Below are 24,318 nucleotides of genomic sequence, written 5' to 3' on the forward strand. Positions count from 1 at the left end.
TAGGTACCATTGCAGAACGACATATCTATAAGAGAAGCCGAGTGTATGAACTCTTTGAATCTATCGACTTCAGGCTCCATTCTACTTCTTCCTCCGAGCTTTTCTTCAGATTTGGTGATCATGTTGAAGTCCCCTGCAGCGATCTAGAGCGGGAATTTTCTGCTGTTACTTAGGACTTCGATTGTGTCAAGGAGCGCTACCTTACTGCCAGTGTCTTGCGGGAAGTAGACATTTGACAGGTTGCCATGTATGTTGGTCCCCAGAATGTGGAAGGTAGCCTGTATCAAATGATGTGCTGCATGAAAATCTGTTAGGAAGACCGCTTGGGTGTTCCATGCAATAGCCAGCCCTCCCGAGGCTCCAGAAGCATCTACCGCTACTGAGCAACATCCTGGCCAGGCTTTTGAAAAAAAACTGTCTAACATAGAGCTAGTACACTTAGTCTCCTGGAGAAAGCATATTTGGGGCTTTTCCTTCTTTATCATGTTTTTCAACATCTTGAGTTTTCCGGGGCTGTTTAGCCCTCTTATATTCCAGGAAACAAGCTTCATATTTAACCGCTGACAGAGGGCTTGAAGTACTTAGTCAACTTAGCATATCTGCCTGAGTTGACCAGGATTTTCCCAATCTCTATCGTTCTTTGCAAATCTGTCTTCCGGCCTCTTTTCTTCGAGTCCTTATGGCGTAGAGTGCCATCCCATTGGCTGCCTGGTTGGATCTCGAGTTGGTTCTGGTAGTAGGCGCGAGAAATGACCAATTCAAGTTTGTCAAGTTGAAACTCTGGGATGGCATCATATGCTTTTCTTCTACATGCCGCCTCTATTTCTAGGAGATCTAGGCCATGTAGGTCTATGCTTTCTGGCTCCTCGTCCATTATTTGCACTTGATCGCTGTTTTCATTACTAACATCTGGATTCTGGGGGATATCGTTTTTGCCGTCTACATCCATATCTTTGAGATTTTCGGCTGATTTGGTCCGATCCCTTTGCAGAATGATGGGGCTAGTGATGGGGGCTGAGGATTTGGGAGGGGGGTTGGAGGGAGGGGGAGGGGAGGAGGAGGAGGGATGATCAGGGACGACATCATTGTTGGTGGGGGGATCTTCCGAAGATTGCCCAAGAATATCGAAGTTGTTCTTGGTTACTGGGCCATGCGGCTTGCTGGGCTGGGGTTTGTGTCCATTGAAGGGCTTTTTATGCGAACGCTTCCTGCCTAAGACTTTGGTGAAGCCATCCTGGGCAGGGGAACCAGAGGAATCAAGAGGACTGGTTTGAATATTTTGAGGGCAATCCCTGAATAGATGGCCTAGGGTATGACATTTCCTACATCGGAAAGGAACATGCTCATAGTCGAGGGGCTGAATCCACTCTTCATCACGGTGGGCAAGAGTAACTGACTCAGGGAGAGCCTCATTAAGGCGAATGAAGACACAAATCTGGGCATAGGAGATGTACTTACGAGATAGGGTTTCTTCTGCTGCTCTGATATATTTTCCTACCCCATTGCCGATCTTTTTGAGTAGCTCCTCCCCCCAGTATTCATCCGGGAGCGAATACAGCCTGATCCAGACTGGAGCCCACGTTAGGTCCTCTTTATCTGGGTTAAACTTGGGGATCCAGTCGCGCATATATAGCCCAGCCGAGTTGAAAAAATAGGGCCCTCCCACCAGAATCCTGTGTTTGTCCTCCAGACAGTAGAATATAGCAGTGAAAAAGCCTTTCGGCCCTAGCTGCAGCTTGACATCCCCTTTGGGTTTCCATTTTGCAGCTATCCATCCATATAGGGCTCTCTCAGTTGGCCAAAAACCTATGAACTTGCCAATGAGGGCATGATCTTTCATGAACTCTATTCTCTCATCGACCTTGTCTCCAGGCAACTCGATCCTTGGTCGTACCTTAGCTACTGGTCGGCACGTGTTTGAGGTAATCTTCGGACCTTCTCCAGGCTTTCCAGCTTCTACTTGCGGTTCGTTATCTCCTTCTTTGCGTTTTCCATCACCATTGAGGTCATTTTGGGGCTTTTTACCCCTGTTCAGAAATTCTTCGTCCACCGAGCCAAAAACGACTTGATGCTCAGGATCCAACTGCGACGGGGAGGGCACTAACGCCCCCCCCTGGGGATGGGCCATTCCCAAGCCCTGATGCGCTGCAAGTCTGGGTGCAGCAGCAACTTATGCGATACCTGAGAAGTACTCTACTTCACGGATTGTCGGCGCCATTTGCAGGAACTCGCAGAACCCTAGCAGAGCCAAAAACCTCTTTAGTCCATCATTTTTATGTAAGCACCTGAGAAAACAAATATCATCAACAGTAATTGAAGATAGAACAATAAATTAAATGATCTAATAAGAACTAATATTGACATATACTTAAAAATACATTGATAATAAAAACCATTTTATTTTGTGTGATAAAATATTTATGTAAATCTGCATATGTCTATATCAATGATATCGACATATTTATTTTTTTGGTATTGAATTTTTTTTTTTATATATAACATTTAAATGTTTTATTTTAACAATTTTTTTTGTATATATAGATATATATAAATTTAGCATCGACATAAATTAGTTAACATAGATCTTCAAATAGTTTATTTAAATGTTTGTTGAAATATTTTTGAAGAGTATATGATTTAAACATCTTACTCATACATTTTTTTAGTTATATATTTCTTTTATTATAGGTGGCATTATTTTTCTATTTAGTACATAATTTTTAATTTTATTTTAAAGGGGGATGGATGGACAGACACACTTACGCATCCCCCTCATATTGGGTTGTGTAATGAGCCACTTGGCTCATGTTATATCCGTACTTAAGATGGATCTATGTTGTTGTTTTTATCACAAGTATTTTTATGATTTGATAATAACATAACATCATCCACATGAAGTAACAATAACAAAACATAACTTCTTATATGCATACTTCCTTTATTCTTGATGATTCAATTTTCTAACTAATTTATATGTAAGTCTATAAGTCAAATATAGGAGACATTCTTATTTCATTTCTAGTTTACTCTTGATTTTGACTAGTCCTAATTTTATCATTTACTTGAATACTCAATTTTACCATGAAATTTTCATATAATTAGAAGGTATCTCTTCTCAACTCTACTTCAATTCCTACTTTCTCCATTAATTTTTCAAAGTTATTAGACAATGTATGATAATTTTTAGAAAAATCTAAGGAGCATTAATAAATATTGTTTCCTCCTTTGAAAAAATGGACAAGTTATGAGAGGGTCAATGGTTCAATTCTTAGGCCAAAAGAAACCTAAAAAAAGTCCCTCATAGTTTTCACATTATTAGTCTCTCCCTACGAAAGGGTCTAGCATCATGTTACATGCCATGCCAAATTGATGAACACTATGTAATTATGCATTGTACTAAACAATTTGTAATTCAGATGTGAAATACATTTAGTTGTATATGCACATAATGTAAAGATGATTTGAATGAGTCCTACTAAATTCACCACTTCGTAAATCACAATATTTTGTTGTTTCAATTTCCCTTTGCAAAACAATTCCATAAAACAATAATATTTTGTTATCTTACATATATGAAAAAAATATATTAACCTTTTCGATATTATACTAATATCACTTTAAATATTTCATAGCATGCTTTGTTAGAGTTCCAATAAATATTTAAACTTGCAATCTTACGTAGCGATCTTATCAGCCGCATTGTGAGTCTTATCCTTATCTACTTGAGGCATTACTCTTATCTTCTACTATTCCTAGAAGCCTAAATTGTTCCTATAAATTAGGTTCATGTAAAGCTCATTTTCTCAAGCAATGAAGTGTGTTTCTCTTCGTTCTTCATCTTATGATCTCTTTTTGGAAGTATTTTTTATCTTTGCAGTGTGATCCTTGGGTATTTTAATACTCTTTCATGGTATTAGAGCCTCTGCCCGGGTTCAATTCCTAGAATTGCGTTTGAGGTGGGGTGTTGGATTTTCACACTCACCTCATTGGGAATCAATCACATGGAGTAATTGTCACTCTAGGCTCCACCATGGGACAACTTAAAAGGTAGTTATAGTTGTTTGGAAGTTTACTAATGCCATGACAGAAGAGTATTATTCTTTGATTAAGAATCATACTTAGGATCTTGTTCCTCTTCCAAAGGGATGAAAGTTGGTATGTTAGAAGTGGGTCCATAGAACCAAATATGTAGTAGATGGATCTATCAGAAAACATAAGGCACATCTTGTGGCTAAGGGATTTTCATAGGTTGAAGGAATTGACTATTTTGATACTTTCGCTCTTGTCACCAATATGGATTCTATTTGTCTTGTGTTTTCTCCTTCAACCTCTTGAGGCTAGTAAGTCTACCAAATGGATGCTAAGAGTGTTTTTTTGCATGGTGATTTACATGAGGATATTTACATGGACAAACCCCCTGGTTTTATATAGTATCCTTCACTTGTCTGTAGGCTTAGGCGATATTTGAATGGTATCAAACAAGATCCTAGAGCTTCATATGAGAAGATGGACAATTTTCTAGTTTCCTCAAGGTTCAATCGTTGTCACTCTGATCCAACATTTTACACTAAGAGATAGGGCTGTAGTTTATTGATTATAATTATGTATGTGGATGATCTTATCGTCATAGGGAGTTCTTAATCTATGATTCATAATGTTAAGGAAGCATTGATGGGACAATTTTCTATGACAAATATTGGTGTTCTACACTACTTTCTTAGCTTACAGGTTCACCAATCTTCAAAAGGAATCACCATCTTCCAACAAAAATATTCTCTTCATTTGCTCCAACATTTTGACATGGCTAATTATAAGGCTTCATCTAATCCTTTTCAGTTTGGTTCTATTCTTACTTCTAATTGCACCACTCCCAGGGTTGATCCTAGATAGTATCACCAACTTGTTGGCAATCTACTCTATTTGACACACACCCGACTTAACATTGCTTATGCAATCAGGCTGGTCTATAGATTTGCTCATGATCCTCATAAAAGTCACTGGAAAGTAGAAAACATAATCTTAGGTATATTCAAGGAACTTCTAATTGTGGCATTCAATATACTGCTATTTCTCTTGAGCTTGTAGTTTTCACTGATTTTGACTGGGATGGATTAGTGGATGATCAAAAATCCACCTCTGGATTTGGTTATTGCCTTGGATCTTCTCCTATTGTTTGGTCATACACGAAACAATCAACAATTACATTATCTACAACATAAGCTTAGTATAGAGTTGTAGTTCTTGCAAGTCAAGAATTTCTTTGGTTGAGACAGTCATTCTTTGAGTTTTTCATTCAGCAGGATCAACCTACTCTCTTATGGTGTGATAATCAAAGTGCAATAAAAAATTCTAGAAATCCTATGGAGCATCAATAGAAAAAACACATTGAGATTCATATGCACGTCATTTGCCAACTTATTCAAGATGGTGTTCTCAACCTCGAATATGTACCTACTTAAGAACAAATAGTAGATATTTTTACAAAGTCATTGACATCACCAAGTTTTCTTTAGTTACGACATATGGTTGGAGTAAAGGAAGCTTTCCTTGGGGGGTTCATCTTGATTCCTCCTTCCTTCATCTCTTCATTTTATTTCCTTCTTTCTTTATGATGAAATGTTGTACATGGGTACCTAAAAATGGCTAGTTCTCGAGACTTATTCTTTTTGTTCTCTTTTCTTTATTTTCTAAACTACGTTTTGCTTATGGGGGGTGTTAAAGTTTCAATAAATATTGAAACTTGTAAGCTTACAAAGTCAGCTTATCAATTGCTTTATCATTCTTATCCTTATATATTGAGTCATCGGTCTCATCTTCTAGCTATCGTTAGAAGCCTATATTGTTCCTATAAATTAGGTTCAAGTATAGCTTATTTTATAAAGAAATTAAGTGTGTTTCTCTTTATTCTTCATCTTGTGATCTCCTAGTAGAAGGTTTTTTTAGCTTTGTAGTGTGATCCTTGGGTATTTTAATACTCTTTCATGCTTTATATGTATCATGCTAGCAACTTCTATATGCAAATTGTGTAGAAACATAATCCTTAATTTCAATGGAAGGGACTACAGTGTCATGTAACACTTGTTTAATATGGAATTGAGACTTTGGCATCTAAAAATAATATTGATATCATAATTTAGTATGAAAGAGGTGTATAATTCATTTTGTGTTCAAGTGAGATGTAGTATTTAAAAAAATCATACTGATAAAAATAAAAATCATACTGATAAAAATAAAAATTATATTATCGAGATAAAATATTTTAGTGTAAGCCATAAATAATTAGTGTAAACCATAAATAAAATATTTCAATATCCATAAAGGTAACATAATTATACATCAACTTTATATAGAGAAAAATAATGTAATTGAAATTAAAAATTTTCGTATATTTCCATTGAGAATAGTGTTCTATTATTTCATTATTATGTGCTTTTTAATTAAGAGTATTAGGAAGGTGTAGTTAATTCAATGTTTAATATAGAGGTGACATGAAACATGATTACTTGTCTATTTGTTTGTATTAGTTTGTAATTTAGGTGGGAGTGGCCACAAAGGGTGAACTATTGTCATCGAAAATGACATACACATGGAGTTGTGAGATAATTAGGGAGATGTGATTCTGTACCGATCTAGTTATGATATGTCATTTGTCTTATAGCTCAATGTGTGGGATGGAGTGTATTGATGGTTGTGGCCAAGTAGGTTTAAGGGGGAAACTTCCGCAAGAAGTTTTGACAGTAGTGTTTCATGAAAGGGAGATTTGCATTTCAGATTTGGTGTTAGAACATCCTCAGAAAGGGATCTTCCGTCCTATGGGTATTCTCTCTATATTTTATATCTGTATATAGAAAAAATGTAGATAGAGAAAGAAAAATACCATATATTCCTCAATAATTTTAATCGGAAGACATTAATCCTCTAGATCTAAGGCCTAGATCTAGTGGAATACCTAAAGCAAAGTAGCCAAAATTGCTTGGGAATACCAAAAAATATTTAGTTTTTGTCATATGAAGGAAAATTTCTCCATAATTATTTTCCACTAAAATATTATGGCATGGTAGAAGATTCCATCATAATATTCAATGTTAGGCTATAGGGACAAACTACAGGTCTTATAAACCATAATACAGGTTTTAACAACCCTAATGGACCAGTCTCATTTAAGGATGTGATGAATGGGAAGGCTTCCATTCTTGCAGATCATATCCAAAATATGTCAAGACCTTACATAGTAGAATAAGCAGAAAAATCACTATCAATGGACATTAAACCCCATAGGTAGAATTGATTTTTGTTGATCTATAATCTATGGCAGTAATATGAAAATTTAATGGTTTATGGATAAAAATAAATACTTACATAAATGGGTATATTTTCTTAGACACCCAATTGTGAATGTTACTTATGATCAAAGCGTTTCTTCATAGTTCAATTTGACACGAAGAAATCTGGGGAGAAAATCCTAAACAATGGGCTATTGTTTTGGGGTAGAGTTGGGATCTTTATCATCTCATAGTTCCTGGAATTTGATTCTAAAAACATGGTGGTCAGTATAATGTCAGTCTAGGTGAGATTACCAAATATCCCTCTCTCTTTTTGGCACCATCAAGTCATGGAATATATTGGTAATTCTCTTGGAAAATTAAAATAATAGATATCGAGAGAACAAAAAAAGGTCTCTTTACATTTTCCAGAATTTGTGTGGAGATAGACCTTAGTAAAGATCTACCTGATTGTATTCCTCTAAAAAATGAACACTTTCAATAGACCTAGGTTCTATATTATTATAATATGACATTTAGATGTTGAATCTATTTCCAAATAGAACATCTACAAAAGACATGCCCATAGGAAAAAAGACTTGAAATAAGAAATACAGGAAGGACCAAAAGCCACAGTTATGGAAGGTACCTAACATATCTGAGGACTAATCTCATGGAAAGTACCCCAAATATGGATGCTGAAGCACACCATGGTAGCCAGGTAGACGAAGGAGCTAGAGACCAATCAGGAATCATGAACCATATCTGGAAGGGTACATAATTAGCTTAAATTAAAGCACTAGAGTAGTAAAACAAAGATATACTTATTGAAAATGGATCAAGGGGTATAAAACGAACCCATGTATTTGGGATTTCATATTTAGAAAAATAAGTCCATGTGCAGGAAGCCGTAAATCAATTGGAAATAGCAACAATTGATCCTAACCATGGGTTTTGGAAAAAAGTTCAAAAACGGAAAGGAAAAGGTGGAAGTTAAGTGATTATTATCACACTTAGCCACTAACAAAATTTTTATTTTTTTTTTACAATTTTTTCTTTTATTGTGCATCAGTCGAAAGGTGGACATGATTGAATGCCTAATGGCATCTATAGAACGTAATTGTGTTTCTTGTTTACAGGTTGAATTAAATTATGATTTTTTCCTTGGAAAAAAATTGACATGCAACACTTTAAAAAGATTTTGTCTATCTAGGGAGAGAGAAAGAGAGAAAGTGCAAGATAAACTCTTACATGAAAATTAAAAATTTCTTGTGGTTAACACATTTTATTAATGTGTTTCTCAAGATAAAGAAGATGTTTAATCCTTTCATTGATAAGTGTTTTTTATTTTATGGTATAAACCATATTGTGCTTTCTAATTTAGGGTATAAGAGATATTTTTAATTCCTTCAATGTTTAATATGGAGTTAACATGTAACTTTAAAAAAAAATATCAATAAAAAAAAAATTCAATGTAAATATCTATCTATCTATTTATATAACAAGAGAGAAACTGTACATATTTTTCAAAGCAATGAAAAAAATAGAGTTAAAACATTTTATGTGTATGGTGTTCATGATGAAGGAGAACTACAATTATTCTATGATTAGCATGGAGTTGACACATTGTGTGTGTGTGTGTATAACCAACATAAACCCCATGTTAACCCCAGATTTATTAAGCACCAAGAGGGATTAAATTTCTTGAGGTGTAATGTTTCTTTTCAAAATTTGCACCATAAAAGAGGTCTGCATTTCAAGAGATTTGATCCCTCTAGACATTTGGTAAATTTGAGATTAACATATATATAATTTCATTGGTAATAATATTAATATAACGTGATCTACTATATTTATAAATTTATATATAATATAATTTTATCTATTTCTTTAAAGAGACTATTTTTAAATGTATTTATTATTTAACAAATAATAATTTGAAATTAAAAAAAAATTTAGAATCAAGTTTGTATATTAGCCCAAAGGGTTAGCTCACTTGTTTTAGTCCCCATTGTTAAATAACCTCTATTACTCAAAAGTCACATGTTCAATTCTCTTGAAACTCTTGTGGTTAGGCTCTATGGTTGAACTAGCAGGAAGTGATCCCTTCAGTTGTACTTTCCTAGTACAAATATTTTGTGGATGTAGAAATCATTGATCTCCAAGGACAATGAATCACATATAAAAATAAAGTGCTTGTATTAATTGGATGCATAATTTCTTATGAATATGAATCGTGCATATTTTATTATGAAGAATACGTTAAAGGATTTATCTATAATCTACATAGATTCATTTTAACTTGGGTTTTAGTAAGGGCTAAGAGGGATGAAATCTCCCAAAATACAAACTTATTTTTAACTGTAAAACTTGAGGAAAGGTTTCTACCTAGAGAGATTTAATCCCTCTAATTGTTGGATAGATCCAAAACTAATATGGATCTCTATTGATAAATTTAATTGTAAACATATAATTAGAAATAAAAATATTTCCAAATATAGATATGTGAAATATATAAAATATCTTCATTTTAAAATATAAATTAAAATATAAATTTATATTCATATCCCTTGTATTTTATAACTTCATATTTAAATTCGATTAATAAGAATGGAAGCTCTCTCTCTCTCTCTCTCTCTCTCTCTCTCTCTCTCTCTCTCTATATATATATATATATATATATATATATATATATATATATATATATATATATATATATATATATATATATCACATTAAAAAAATAAATTACAAAAAACTATCAATCCTATATATAAGTAACTATATGCATTATCAAGGTTTTAATAAAATTAAAAATAAGAATATTTCTATATATAGAAATGAGAATCTTATATAAATATAAGTAATATTATTAATGGGAATATTTCTATATATATAAATGAGAAGTTTATATAAATATAAAAAATATTATTAAGAACTAGTATAAACCCATTTTAACTCCTCATCTATAAGTGTTGAGAAGGAATCAAATCTACAGAGGAGTAAGCCCTTTCTAAGTTTTGTATTAAAAAAATCATTTTGAAATATTTGATCCCTATGAATACTTGATGAATAAAAAGTTATAATGAAATATATTGGTTTAATATAATATTATTTTCATGAGTGAGTATGTTGCAATTTTTCTCTACAATCAATTGTAGAGCATATAATCACTCTAAATATAAAATACCTAATCATTCTAAATGAAATTAAAAAATTGGGAAAAAATCATTATATGAATATTTTTCTAATCCTACCACTTCACCACTTGATAATGTATTATATAAATAATAAAATCATAATTTCCAAGTTATGAAAATGCTAATTATAGTTACAACTCCCCTTGACCAACCCTCTTCAGATAGAATGAGTATCCCTACCACATTAAGATAATAAGACACATATGGGTGCATGTTGTCTCACCACCCTTGTTAGTAAAGACTGGTTTTAATAACAATCCATGGAGATTCCTTTAAAGAATAAGAGGGATAACCCTAGGTTGGTCATTTCAAGGCCCTTCATGGTTGTAACTTCTGATATTTGGTATGACAATAAAATCTAGAAGGGAATATCTAGTGCAAATGCGGTAACATCTAGCTTGATTTAACATAGGAATAAGAATTAGATATTCATAGTGGCACTTTGTTGGATAAAATATATAACTAGATATATTGAGGTAAAATTATTTACAGCTCTATTGTTTTGTTCATTTAAAAGTTTCTACAAAAAATGAAAATAGACCAAGGATATTGTCTTCTGGTCCTCTACGAAAAAATATGAAATAAACTATTGAACTTGTCCTCTACTCATTTATGGAATTTTTATATTCCTATAATACCATCTATTGATATCGAATTCAAGATTGAATTTCGAAACAATTATGAGACTGATGAAAATAAATGATACTTTCATAAGTGTTTTTGGATTAAAGAAATTGTTTTACTACTCATATGAATGTTGTTTGTGGTGAGAGTCAAGAGGAAAATACTGGATTTCTGTAGGTCAGAGACTGGGCTATTGATCCTCTAATATCTAACATTCGACCCTCCTTATATCTAATTCCAGAGATGTCAACCACTCTATGTCTCCTAATTTCCATTTGTTTTTATTTAGAAGTGGTTCAATTCCAACAATTTGAATCTACAATATAGGTGGTTTATTAGTCATGTTTTCAATACAAGGAATTAAAGAGACTATATTCCACTATCCAAGTGGTTTATCTGTTTACTTATCAAACACTAACTGGTTTATCAACTCCCTTAAATAGTACTTAGTGGTTTATCAACTATTTTTAGCAAGCATCATAGTGGTTTAGCTACCCTGCCTAGTGGCTTAACAACTTTATAGTAAGCACCCAAGTGGTTTACTAGCCCTTTTAGTAATAACTAAGTGGTTTATCAAGTTACTTGGAAAGCACTCATAGTTCAATCCTCTAATGAGATTCCCATTAGCTATTTAGTCTTAGATGCCACAATCCTACAACTCATCACATCAGCACAAAGGAAAACACTTAGAGATCAAGAACACCAATCTCAATAACCTTTCCCATGCTATTTTAATACTCCCAGTCCCACATTACTAGGGAATTCTTTCTCTTATCTTCTTTATCTCTTCCTTTGAATTCAATTTTCCTTGCTTCCTGTTTTCCTTGAGAACTTGCTTCTCCTACGAGATGGCCCATGTTCCATCCATTGGCATCATGGAAATAAGAAAACATGGGTGCTTGCTCTACCTAATTTATCATTACCAATTGTTAGGTGGTGGAGAATTTTGTTATGCCAGTAACACCACTCTTCCAGTTCTCCATTCTCCCCTCAGAATTTATTCTGTCTGTCCACCCTTCAAGCCATTCTTTTCATGTTTAATTCTTCTATAATTACACATGATCTATCACTTAGACATGGCCTAAATGCTAGAATTATACAATTGTTATTGAACATTACAAAAATAATGGGTAATGTTGTGGGTGTTACAAATCCCACCCCCTTAAAAAAACACCATCCCCAGTCTTTTAGTAATTAGAAGAAAATAGAACACAACTGAGATTTATATCACCACTCTTACATTTTCTTAATCATTGAAAAAGAAAGGATATAATACCCTTATTTCTTCTACCATCTCCCAGGTGGCTCCATCAGGTCCAAAGTGCTTTTGTTGCACCTTGAACTACTCTATTACTCAATTCTAGAGCATGGTCTACCTCTAGTCCAAGATGCACAATAGTTATAGTTGGAACTCTCCCTCACGTTCCACTTGTCTCATAGACCATTAAATAATATGATTAGTTCCATGCACATAATTCTTAAGTAAATAAATGTGAAAAATACCGTGTTCTTTCATATTGGGTGGTATGACCAATCTATAAGCCATTGGACCCACTCTTTCCAAAATCTAAAGGATGCACAAAATATGGGTGCCAAATTAGCACAAGATTCCACTTTCAGTGAGATTTTCCTTGGTCTAATATGAATATACATATGTTATCCTACTTGGATTTTTTTTTATCCTTTGTTGGTCTATGTAAATCTTTCTCCTATCTTGCATTGCTTTTAATTTTTTCTTGATCTTGATTACTTCTTTTTCCATTTATTTTAACTTGATAGCTCCAAGAAATACTATTTTCACTAGTTCATCATAAATAATAGGAGTGTTGCATTTTCTATCATACAATGCCTCAAAAAGAACTCATCCATAGTGACTCTTGATACCCATTATTGTATGTAAAATCCATTAATGGTGGGAAATCTTCCCACTTCTTTCATTGATGAACGCCATACATTCTTAACATATCTTCCTGAATTTTTTCACTCTTTCCATTTGGATATTTGTTTGAGGACGATATGTGGTACTAAAAGTTATTTGGATTATCAAATTTTCCTTCTTGATATGAACTTTTCGTCCCAATATGAGATACTTTTATTAGGTATGACATGTAATATGAATATTTGATCTATATCTATGACTTGATGAGTGGACTTGACAGATGTGAGGTGAGCTTCCTTAGATTATCTACTTCCACCATAATGGCATCATGTTGTTTGGTTGTTTTTGGTATTCTTGTAATGAATTCGATAGATATAACTTTCCAATTCCATTCAAGAATGGGTATTTGTTGTAGTAACCATGTTGGGTGCGTAAATTCTACTTTAACTTGTTGGAATTCCAAGCACATGGCAAGGTATTAAGAAATTACCTTCTTCACTTATGGCTAATGATACATTTTTTTATCGATTTTATCATAAGTTGGTAACCAAGATGACCTCAGTAAGGTCCCTTATGAAACTCATCCATGATGAGATTCCTTAAATCATCCACACAAGGGTCATACTCTTTTTCTTTGAACAATAATATACCATCATCAATGAGCTTATACTTCTTTCTCATTAATTTCTTTGGCTCCTTCTGCAAAAATTCCTTCACTTTTTGGTAATGCTAATTCATAGAAATGCCCTTTTGTTCCTTTCTTTGATATCAATTTTACAAGTGCTAATGTTGGCTGAAGGGGGCCTGACCCATATCCAGAGTTGTTCGCGCCAACCAAAAACACCCTAACTGCTAGCGCTTTTCACAACAACCTGCATAATGTTAGCTGTGGTTCTCAAGCTCCTATAGCACATAGATCAGTAGTTTCCTATGCCTCGCTACTGCAATTCTATGAAAATGGCTTCTAGACCTTTACGAAGGTCTACGATCAGTCTTTGCGAACCCTAAACATGTATGTTATCCAATTTTGTGCATCAATAGATAACCCTAGATCCGCCTTTGTGCGAATTTATCCAACTTATCAGAAATCATAATAGAAATAATCCTTAACTTAGCAAACACAGATAATTACTTAGAACATGCATAAATAAGATAGATTCATTAGTTTCACACAACATTTATTCATTATTCCATAGAAAACACATTATAAAAACCAAAACAAAGCATAATAGAATTAACAGAAATTCTCAGATTGCACATTAATTCTTCAAAATCTGTCTTTATTGATCTCTAATGTCCATATTATAGACTATTTCACACTACACACTCAGCTGCAGGGGTTTGCGCACTCATCTGTAAACTTACCAAGGCCTCCTGCACACTCAACTGCAGGAGCCTTCCCCTTTCGCCTAAGTACAAAAAGCAGGGCCTTCTTGCTTTAGCACTCACCCAAAACAATCTCTAACTTACTTAGTTCTCCTCTTCTAGACTCGTTGTGACTCAAATATATAACATTCTCAATATTATACCATGGTTCGTGAACCATTGGCGAATCGTAAAACTGACCCAAAAAAGGGGCTAATACCCCTTTGACTCCTATATACTTTTGCGCTCCGCATCCACATTTCATGGAGACTTTACATCTTTTATAAAATTTTTAAAAAAAAAGGGGTTGTCTAACCCCAAAACTGAACCTAGGTAACCTATCCCAATAAGCCCCCAACACAAATATCCTGACTCACCCTTGAGTAACTTAGTTGGTGCCTCGATCTTGCTACGTAGACCACCGAGCTCAACCTGTAACACTGCAACTTGAGAAGTGCTCTGCACCGTAGCCTGCTACACTTCTTCAACCAATTTTTCTATTGTCAGGTGCTCCACTGCTAAGTGCATCATCTTTTATGTCTATTGTATCACCTTGAGATTTTCCTAGAGTGTAGAGTAAGCTGACAAGATTCCTCTAGCCGAGACTGTAATCTGGTCTTTAGCAGGGCCTCTTTCCTGTGCAATTCTTCTACATATGCTTGCAGCTGCTTTCCCTCATGTAGCTTCACAAGGCGTTGCACTGGCACCAAAGTGCATGCAGTTGATTGAACCTCATTATACTACTACCATGTCCCTCATACATTGGTGTTCAGCTTCTGCAGGGTCGAGTCCTCCTGTAGACTTGTCCATAGTTCCATAGCTACCTCGAACATCGTTGCACAGTCTGTGACTGTGATATCCAATGTGTTCATACCATCCTTGATTGCTGCTCCACGTTGCTCTCGAACCTCTAGCAGAGTCGCTGGCTGCAACTTCAACAGTAGCTCTTCTATCTTCATCTGGAAATCAAAGGTAACCCTACCAACCTTGTCCTTAGATGCGCGTACCGCGACAGCCAATTTCCTTATTTTTGTGGAGGCTGAGGGATCCTCTGGTATGTTCAATTCAGGTACTAACTTGCAGGATTACTCAATCACTATCTCTAGGCTCTGGCTATGTGCCTACATCTCCTCCTTTGCCTTCAGTGCCTGATTTTTCTCCACGAACATCTGTTCATTGTTGATCTTAAACCCACTTATGACGGTGAGGGTGTGCTACTATCTGATCCTCAATTCATTCAAAAACCCCTGATGTATCATATGGAGGGTCTGGAGTGACAATGAAGCCAAATTTAGTCCCATGTCCTTTACTGTGTTGATCACAACATGATCTTCATTTGACTCTAAGTGAACAAACTTGTCTGGTAATGGTATGACTCTGAGATCCAGAGTCCATTCCAACTTCGCCACTGTTCCACTTACATGTGTCAGGCTCACCTGCACCCCGCTTGCTTTCCCAATGACCTCTTGAATCCTGCTAGCCTAGATCCGCATCTCGTGTAGATCCTTTTGGACGTTCCCCAACATCTGCATATAATTTTGCTCAAACTGTTGCAACACCTCAGTCGTTGTGGCTTTAACCTTGTCACTGATCTCATCGCGATTGCCTTCTGTCATCACCATTGGGTTGATATGTGTATACTTATCAGACTTATGCTTCTTTCGTTGTCCACCCTTCTACTCCTGCCCATGCCTCTTTAGGGTGAAAGGAGTGCTCTGCTCCTCATCACCGCTTCCTTCCTGTTCTGACATCTCCTACTCATCTGTGTGTTGTGAAGTTGACCTTTTGCTTTCTTCTGTATAATGTCATTCTTTCTTAGCCTACTCTTTGGCAGCGTGTTCTTTCTCAACATAATCTTTCTCCACAGCTGCCTTAGCAACAAATTCCTTCTTTTTCTCAGCTAGAGCATGCGCGACCTTCTGAGCTACTTCCTTATGCTTCTACGAAGTAGAGATCTCCCCACCTTTGCTAGTGCCTACATCAAGCCCCATGGGTTTACACCACTCTGCTGGCCAATACCCCATGATCTCTTGCACCTTCATATCAGATATCAAATATGGCAACTTTTGCCATATATGCTTTGGATCCCTTCGCACTCTGATTGAAAAATTTTGGAAATCGGACTTGAACTTCGCGTAGGTCGTCAATTGTGCGAACAAGGTTGGGGACAACCTTGGCCTCTGACTAATAACCATATAAAGGTCCATCTCTATGAGAATCTAGAAACTTTTTGACTCCTTGATTCTTGTCAGATCCTTTGTAGACCACAACGAGGAGAACAACATTTCCTTGGGTAAATATTCCTTGTGCAGGGGGAACTAACCATCCTTTGATAATTTCCAAGCTACTAAAACAATAGAAAATAAAATCCATGCATAATGGAACGACTTGCTCTCCTCTTGAGCTTCCCGGCAGTTCGCGAGGAAATCCTTGCATATATATTTTACCTAATTGTCCCAAAAGTGGAACCATTTATTGGCTTAATGGGACTTCACCCAAGTTTAGAGTTGTTCATGCCAACTAGAAAAACCCTAACATTGGCCCTTTCAGCAACAACCTACATAGCATAGGTTGTAGTCTCACCCGAAGCTGTATTGGGGGATGTTAGAAGTAGGTTTCTTCATCCAGGGACATGTGATAAGTGGTTCTCTATCTCCCATGGTTCGCTACTACAGTTCTATGAAAATGGATTCTAGACCTTTGCGAAGGTCTATGATCAGTCTTTGCAGACCCTAAACATGCAGGTTATCCATTTTTGCGCATTAATAGATAACCCTAGATCTTCCTTCATGCAAATCTATCCAACTTGTAAGAAATTGTAACAGAAATAATCCTTAACTTCACGAACACAAATAATTACTTAGGACATGCATAAATAAGATATATTCATGAGTTTCTCACATCATTTATTCACTATTCCATATAGAACACATTATAAGCGACAAAACATAACCTAACAAAATCACAAAAATGTTGAGATTGCACATTAATTCTTCAAAATCAATCTTTATTGATCTCCAATGTTTAGATTATAGACTCTTTCACCCTGCGCACTGAGCTGTAGGGGTCCGTGCACTCAGTTGTTGACATAGCAAGGCCTCCTGTGCACTCAGCTGCAAGCCTCTTCCCCTTTTGCCTAAGTACAGGAAAAAGAGCCTTCTTGCCTTAGCACTCACCCAAAACAATCTGTATCTTTCCCTACCTTACTTAGTTCTCCCCTTCTAGACTCGCTACAACTCAAATATATAGCATTCTCAATATAATACCATGGTCCGTGGACCATTGGTGAATCTTAAAATGGACCCAAACACGGGGCTAAGACCCCTTTGAATCATATCTACATGCATGCTCTGTATCCAAATTTCGTAGAGACTTTACATCTTTTACAAAATCTTATACAAAAATTGGGTTGTCTAACCCAAAAAATGACCCTAGGGACGCTATCCCAATAACTAACAACTACCAAATGAGCCATGTGTAAACTTCTACAAAGTGAATCTACTGCCTTATTTTCCTTTCCTTTAATGTGCATGATCTCAAAATTAATTTCACTAATAAAATTTAGTTATTTAGCTTGTTTAGCATTCAACTTGGGCTAGTGAAACAAGTACCTCAACCCTCCAAGGTCTATCATCAAAACAAAATTTCTCCCTAGCAAGTAATTTCTCCACATTTGTAAGGCATGCACTATTGATGCAAGCTCTAAATCATGGGTGACATAGTTATTCCCATGTTCATTTAGTTTCCTTGACTCATAGAAAACCACATTTCCTTCTTTCATAAGTACTTCGCCTAGTCCTCCCTTACATGTATTGGTATAGACAAGGAAGTCCTTCTCTAGATTGTTCTTATCAAAATAGGTGTGCAAGGGAGTTATTTTATTATGTTACTTGAAACTCACTACACATTCAAATGTCCACTGAAATTTGGTTCCCTTTGTAAGGTTGTAATTTGGTGTACAATCTTTGATTTTTTTTAAATCAATCTCTAGTAATATCCTTCAAACCCCACAAAGGATATAACCTTCATGAAATTTCGAGGAGTGGGCCACTCCCTTATTTGCTTGATCTTTATACGGTCTAAAATGACTCCCTCTTTCAAAATACCATGCACCATGTAATGAAATTGTATTTGAAAGAAATCACATTTTTTGACTTTGGCATACAACTTATTCTCCCTTGGAAGTTGAAATTTCAAATTCTCTCCATGCTCTTCCATGTTTTTTGAGTAAACTAGAATATCATCCATAAAAAACAATATAATTTTATCTAAATAAGGGTTGAGGATCTTATTCATCAAGCACATAAATGTGGTTGGTGCATTTGTGAGCCCAAAAGGCACCACCAGAAACTCATATTTTCCATACCTCATCATGAAGGATTTCTTATGGTTGTCTTCATCTTTAATCTAAACTTAACAGTAACCAGACCAAAAATCTACTTTTTAGACCACTACAACTCCTCTCAACTAATAGAATGAGTCATCAATCCTAGGTAGCAGGTACTTGTTATTTACTATAGCTTTATTTTGTTGTCAGTAACCTATGCACATTCGAACTATGCTATCCTTCTTCTTTAAAAACAATTTTTGGGCTCCCCAAGGTGATACATTAGGTCTAGTGTACCCCTTATCCAACATTTCCTTCAACTCCATCTTCATCTCCACTAGCTATGGTGTACTCATATGATATAAACTTATCGAGGTTGAAACTTCCCTAGGCATTAATTCAATGGTAAATCCAATGTCCCTTCTAGGTGGTGATACAAAGTTTCCTTTGAGAATAAATTACTTAATTATTTTAATAATGAGTGAATTTCCATTCCAGATTCACTACTTTCTAGCTTGGTGGTCACTTAGACTGCATATAATGGACACCCCTTCCTATTACATATTTTCACTTACAACTCTAGTATTTTCCTGAGCATAATAGGCTTCTTTATCCATTACAACAACACTTCCTTATGATTTTCACCAAGGAACTCCAACAAATTGTTTTAACAATCAATGCTGCTTCTATGGGTTGCTAACCAATCCATGGCAATTAGAATTTCATAGGAGCCAAAATATAAAATATTGTGAGCGACTGACATAAACATGTAACTTATTTTCATGGGGCATGACTCCACCATGTATTCCACCTTTCTTTTGGTTCCTTTCGCTAGCTAAATTGGCCACAATTTTTCATGGGATCCTGATGGAACGTGTCCATGTTGTATTGAACCATTCTATGGTCATTCCTTTATTTAGTTTTTTCAATTGTATCTTCTTATGTGTTGTCACACACACATAAAAGAAAGTTACCAATCAAACTAGAACTATTACCTCAAAATGACAACTCTAGTCCGAAAACCCCCCCAAAACATGAAAAAACAACCCAAAAATGAAAATTGTGTATGCAAGAATGATTTTTTCAATTTTAGAGTAAAATCTCAACATTTTTTTAAAAACCATTTTTTTGTTTGCAAAAAAGACAAAAAAAAACCCTCAAAACAAAAAGTGTTAATGCTGGAACAAAAAAACATAAAAATCAGGCCACAATTTTGACACTTCCTAGCAAAGGAATTAAACATAAAATATCAGGACTTTGAAAAACCGTAAAATTCCAACAATTCTTAGACATGATGTTAAAGATAAAATATAATTTCTCAAACCCTTGTAATTCCAACAAATTTCATCCATGTTGTAAAGATAAAATATCTTGACACTAAAAAACCCTAAAATTGTAACTGTTTTCAACCAAATTATTAAAGATAAAATATCATAACTCATAAAAACCTATATATTTTGACAAATTTTCAACCATGGAATTAAAAATCTTAATTTTTTAACATATTTCAACCATGAAGTTATGGAAAAATGATATGACAAACAATTTTAAAAAATGAACAAATAAATGTAATATTCATTATTTCAAGTGTAATTTTTATTTTAAAGACTATATAGCTCTTTTCAAATCTTTGCCTATGGCAACTTATCCTATTGCAACAAAAAACTAAAAATCAACCATCAAAATGAAGCACCCCCTTTAAATGAGGCATTAAAATTTCAACATTTTTAAAAGTATCTTATACCAAAATGATAACAATAAATAATATCATGGAAATATCATTATATAATTTAAAAATTTAACATTAATTTCTAATATTTTTTTTTACTTTTAATAAAAAATCTTAACTCTCGTAGATTGAATATAACATCACTTATTTTTGTAATTCATTGTTGTATTGTGGATATTCTAAAGTGATGAATTCTTAATAATTAAAACGTTTAATCAAACAATCATAGAAATGACTCATAACTTCATGTAAGATCATATGGAAGTCAAAATATTTATTTCAAGTTACCATGCAAAGATCATTTACATAAAATGTCCTAGACATTTATTTAAAATCACTCATAGGTTTTGGCACACCATTGTTATCACCAAAAAATGATCATCTAGCCATAACTTACTAGATGGATTGAAGTAGACCATGTAGGGGCAATTTTATGATAGTAAAATTGCCTTCACTATAAGAAATTACTTAATAAACCACATTTGTTAAGTTAGTTTTTGTTAAACCCCTGAAGAATAATTAAATAAATCATTATTTATTTAATTAACTTGTAGTAATAATTAATTAAACCACTATTTAACAAATATTCCTTGTCATATTTGACCCAGTCATGAGAAATAATTAGATAAATCATTATTTTTCTTATTTTTCTCTAGGAATAATTAATTAATCATTATTTGGTTATTATTATTTGTCATGTTTGACTAAATCCTCTAGGAATATTAAAAAAAATCATTATTTGTTTATTATTCCTTAACCACATTCCTTGAGATGATAAATAAATCATATATTTATTTATTATTTCTAAATGAAATTATTTAACCAATTTAAATACTTTTTCCCTCCAACCAAATATAATAAAATATTCCAAATAGTTAATTCTAGAATTTGGTTAATAATATCTTATTATTTTCCATTATTCGAGAATAACCTAATATTTTATTATAAATTGGAGGGTTTTACATCCATTCTTCACTTTTAATCATTTTCATTGTTGCACTCACTATTGCGGCTTTGATTATTGTCATTGTCACACCATTTTATTTTCCATTGGAGTTCTCATTGAGTTCAAATAATTTGTTTGCTAGGTTTTACACATTATAGAAGAGAGAGACTCTACAAAAGATGAAGAGATTGAGGATAGCCAAGAACCCATCCCATAGAGGGAGACTAGTAACATTATTTGTTCCCTTCATAAGTGTCATCTAATAAAATATATTTTTATATATATTTGGTTTCCATTGGATTATTGGAGTTACTTGCACTTATTTTCTTATTTGATTTTGTTGTTTAACTATTTCTGTTGCATAGATCAGGGACTTGGCAAATTTTTTTCTATAATTTGTTACAGATGCACACTATTTAATAGCCATATTTATTGTTTGGTATGTTTGTCATCCACAGTCTGAAGTGGTTTATTTTTGTACACCTTCGATAATAACACTACAAAACAAATGGCAACTCCATTGGGTAATTTCTAATTGTCACAAACAAAATGGCGACTCCACTACATTTTTAATTTTGATTCAGAAACCTCGGTGAATTTTAGTTTTCAGCTTAGGATTTTTCTTTTTTCAACCTCTTAATGTTGTTTACTAGCATTCTGACCTCAGATCAATCAAATTTCTATCTTCGGCAAGTTTGCTAGTTATTTCTGTAGGTCACAGGAACAAGTCGTGACAAAGACGACAAATTTTTTCGAGACATGCTACTCGAGAACTAATGAGTAGAAATCACACTTATCTACCCCAAACTTGTGATCTGGAGGTCTAGAACAGACTTTGTGGCCCAAAAATTGTGATATCCCATGAATCAAGTCCATAACTGCAATTTTAGGGTTTCCAGGAATTTTTTCTGACAATTTTTCTAGGTTTTGCCGAGAGCATTCTACTAGGTTGGTTGACCACTTTGTTACCCCACTTATGCCTTGATATACTCTGTTTCACTCGTTGAAGTGGAATTTAGCCCCTCAGGGTTTCTAATATGCTTCCACCTTTATAGGAGGAATTTAGCTAAATAAGAAGTCTGAGCTTTTGCAGAGATTTTAGACATATTTTCCAGATTTGTACCTTCCTTTTTCAAATCTTCAAAGATTGGTTGTTTCCATCCAAAGTGCCCTCTTCGATTTTGGTCATTTTCCTTAGGGTGCCACTGTTTTCTCTAGGTTTCATGCCAATCTCCCTATCTTTCGCAACAATTTTCCTCACTAGTTTTTTGTCGTTGCTACACCACTTTCCAGCAGCATAGTGTCATTTGATTCCAATCACAATGATGGTTAGATATCTTGGCCTTTTTTGTGTGTTTTACGTTGATTTCACCACCAACCAACACAATGTTTGTAAACCTAGTTTGTGTGGGTTTAGATAGTTGATTTACTTTCAGTTCATCTATATCATTTCAACAATCCTTTTCTTTTTCCAAACACAATCTAGGCTTAATTAATGAAAACATTTCACACACAAGCACACCTTGAGAGAAGGGCTCTTGGTTTACATTGTCAAGCCAAGAGTTAACTTAATCTATAGCATTTCAGCAATCCTTTTCTTTTTCCAAACACAATCTAGGCTTAATTAATGAAAACATTTCACACACAAGCACACCTTAAGAGAAGGGCTCTTCGTTTACATTTTCAAGCCAAGAGTTAACTTAATTTATTTATCTCCCCAAACAGAGAGAGACATTTTGTTTATCTCCCTTCACCATTTTCATGTCACTTGCGTTACACAACCATAATGCCACCAAGGTGTTTGTCGCAAAGACTCTTAGGCCTTTATCCTTAGTTTTTGATTGGGTGTATCACTCCTCCCTGTCGGGTTTGAGTTATTCATCCCCCAAGTCCCCATACTGACTCTTCTTTTGGTTCATCTGATTCCTCATCTGATTTTAAGCTTCCTTCACTGCATACCATCATCATGTTAGGAACCACTATAGGTGTAGGAAACCAACCTAGTGGTGGCTGTGGTTCTATGCCAGTAGTCACATCTAGTGGAACCATTACAGGAACCATTTAGGCAACCCCTTTTCTACCTTTCATGGTTGTGTTAAGTCTTCCAGATTTTAACCAGTTGATTAACGACCCTATACACCACGATGATGGTTAGCTAGCTATTCCAACTAAGTTTCCGTCAAGAATTCCCAAGTTTGAGGGTAATTCTAAAGAGGACCCCATCAATAACGTCCACTCCTTCCATATGTGGTGTTCATCCAATTCCATCACTGATGACTCCATTTGTCTTCAGTTATTCCAATGCACGCTCACTGGAGATGCTGCAAAGTGGTATGTTGACCTCTCATTCCACTTTTGTGATTCTTTCTAAAGCATTCCTTTCATATTTTGAGTTACTTCTTTGATAGGACATCAGTACGAAGCTCTTGACCACATTTCATCAATCCTCTACCACCCCTCTTTCCAATCATGTCCAGGAATGACGTAGAAGGAGGATCATGTGTCATTCTCCTTCCTTCGAAGACCATGTCTACCTCAATTGGATTCTTAGGACTCTTTTAGCACCCATTGTAAATATGTCACATCTCACTTTCCTTAGACAAAGGAAGAATCTCTCTATATCACTCTGAGATATGACTTGATTTATGCTCAATCTGGTTATATCTATACTATTATACGAGACCTCCCTTTTCATGGTGGTACTAATGCACCAGGGGAATATCACGCTGCCCACGGTATCATTGGAGCTATTTCACATCCTTCACCATATACTCATTATATTTATGGCTACCCATCGGGGGGTACCAAATTCCTCCAACACTTATTCCCCTCCTACCAGCAACATGTATTCAAGACAAAGCACATCTTATGCATTCACCCAACCACATCAGTAGATGTTAGGGACACCTAGTGCTCAACAAGTATACTAGATTTTTTCCCCTCCATCATCTTACACATATGCACCATTGAGTGCTCTACCCCCTAG

Source organism: Pinus tabuliformis, chromosome 5_1 (assembly GCF_031772625.1).
Source record: "Pinus tabuliformis cultivar Carrire ecotype Pingquan chromosome 5_1, CPIR1, whole genome shotgun sequence".
Taxonomy (NCBI): Eukaryota; Viridiplantae; Streptophyta; class Pinopsida; order Pinales; family Pinaceae; genus Pinus; species Pinus tabuliformis.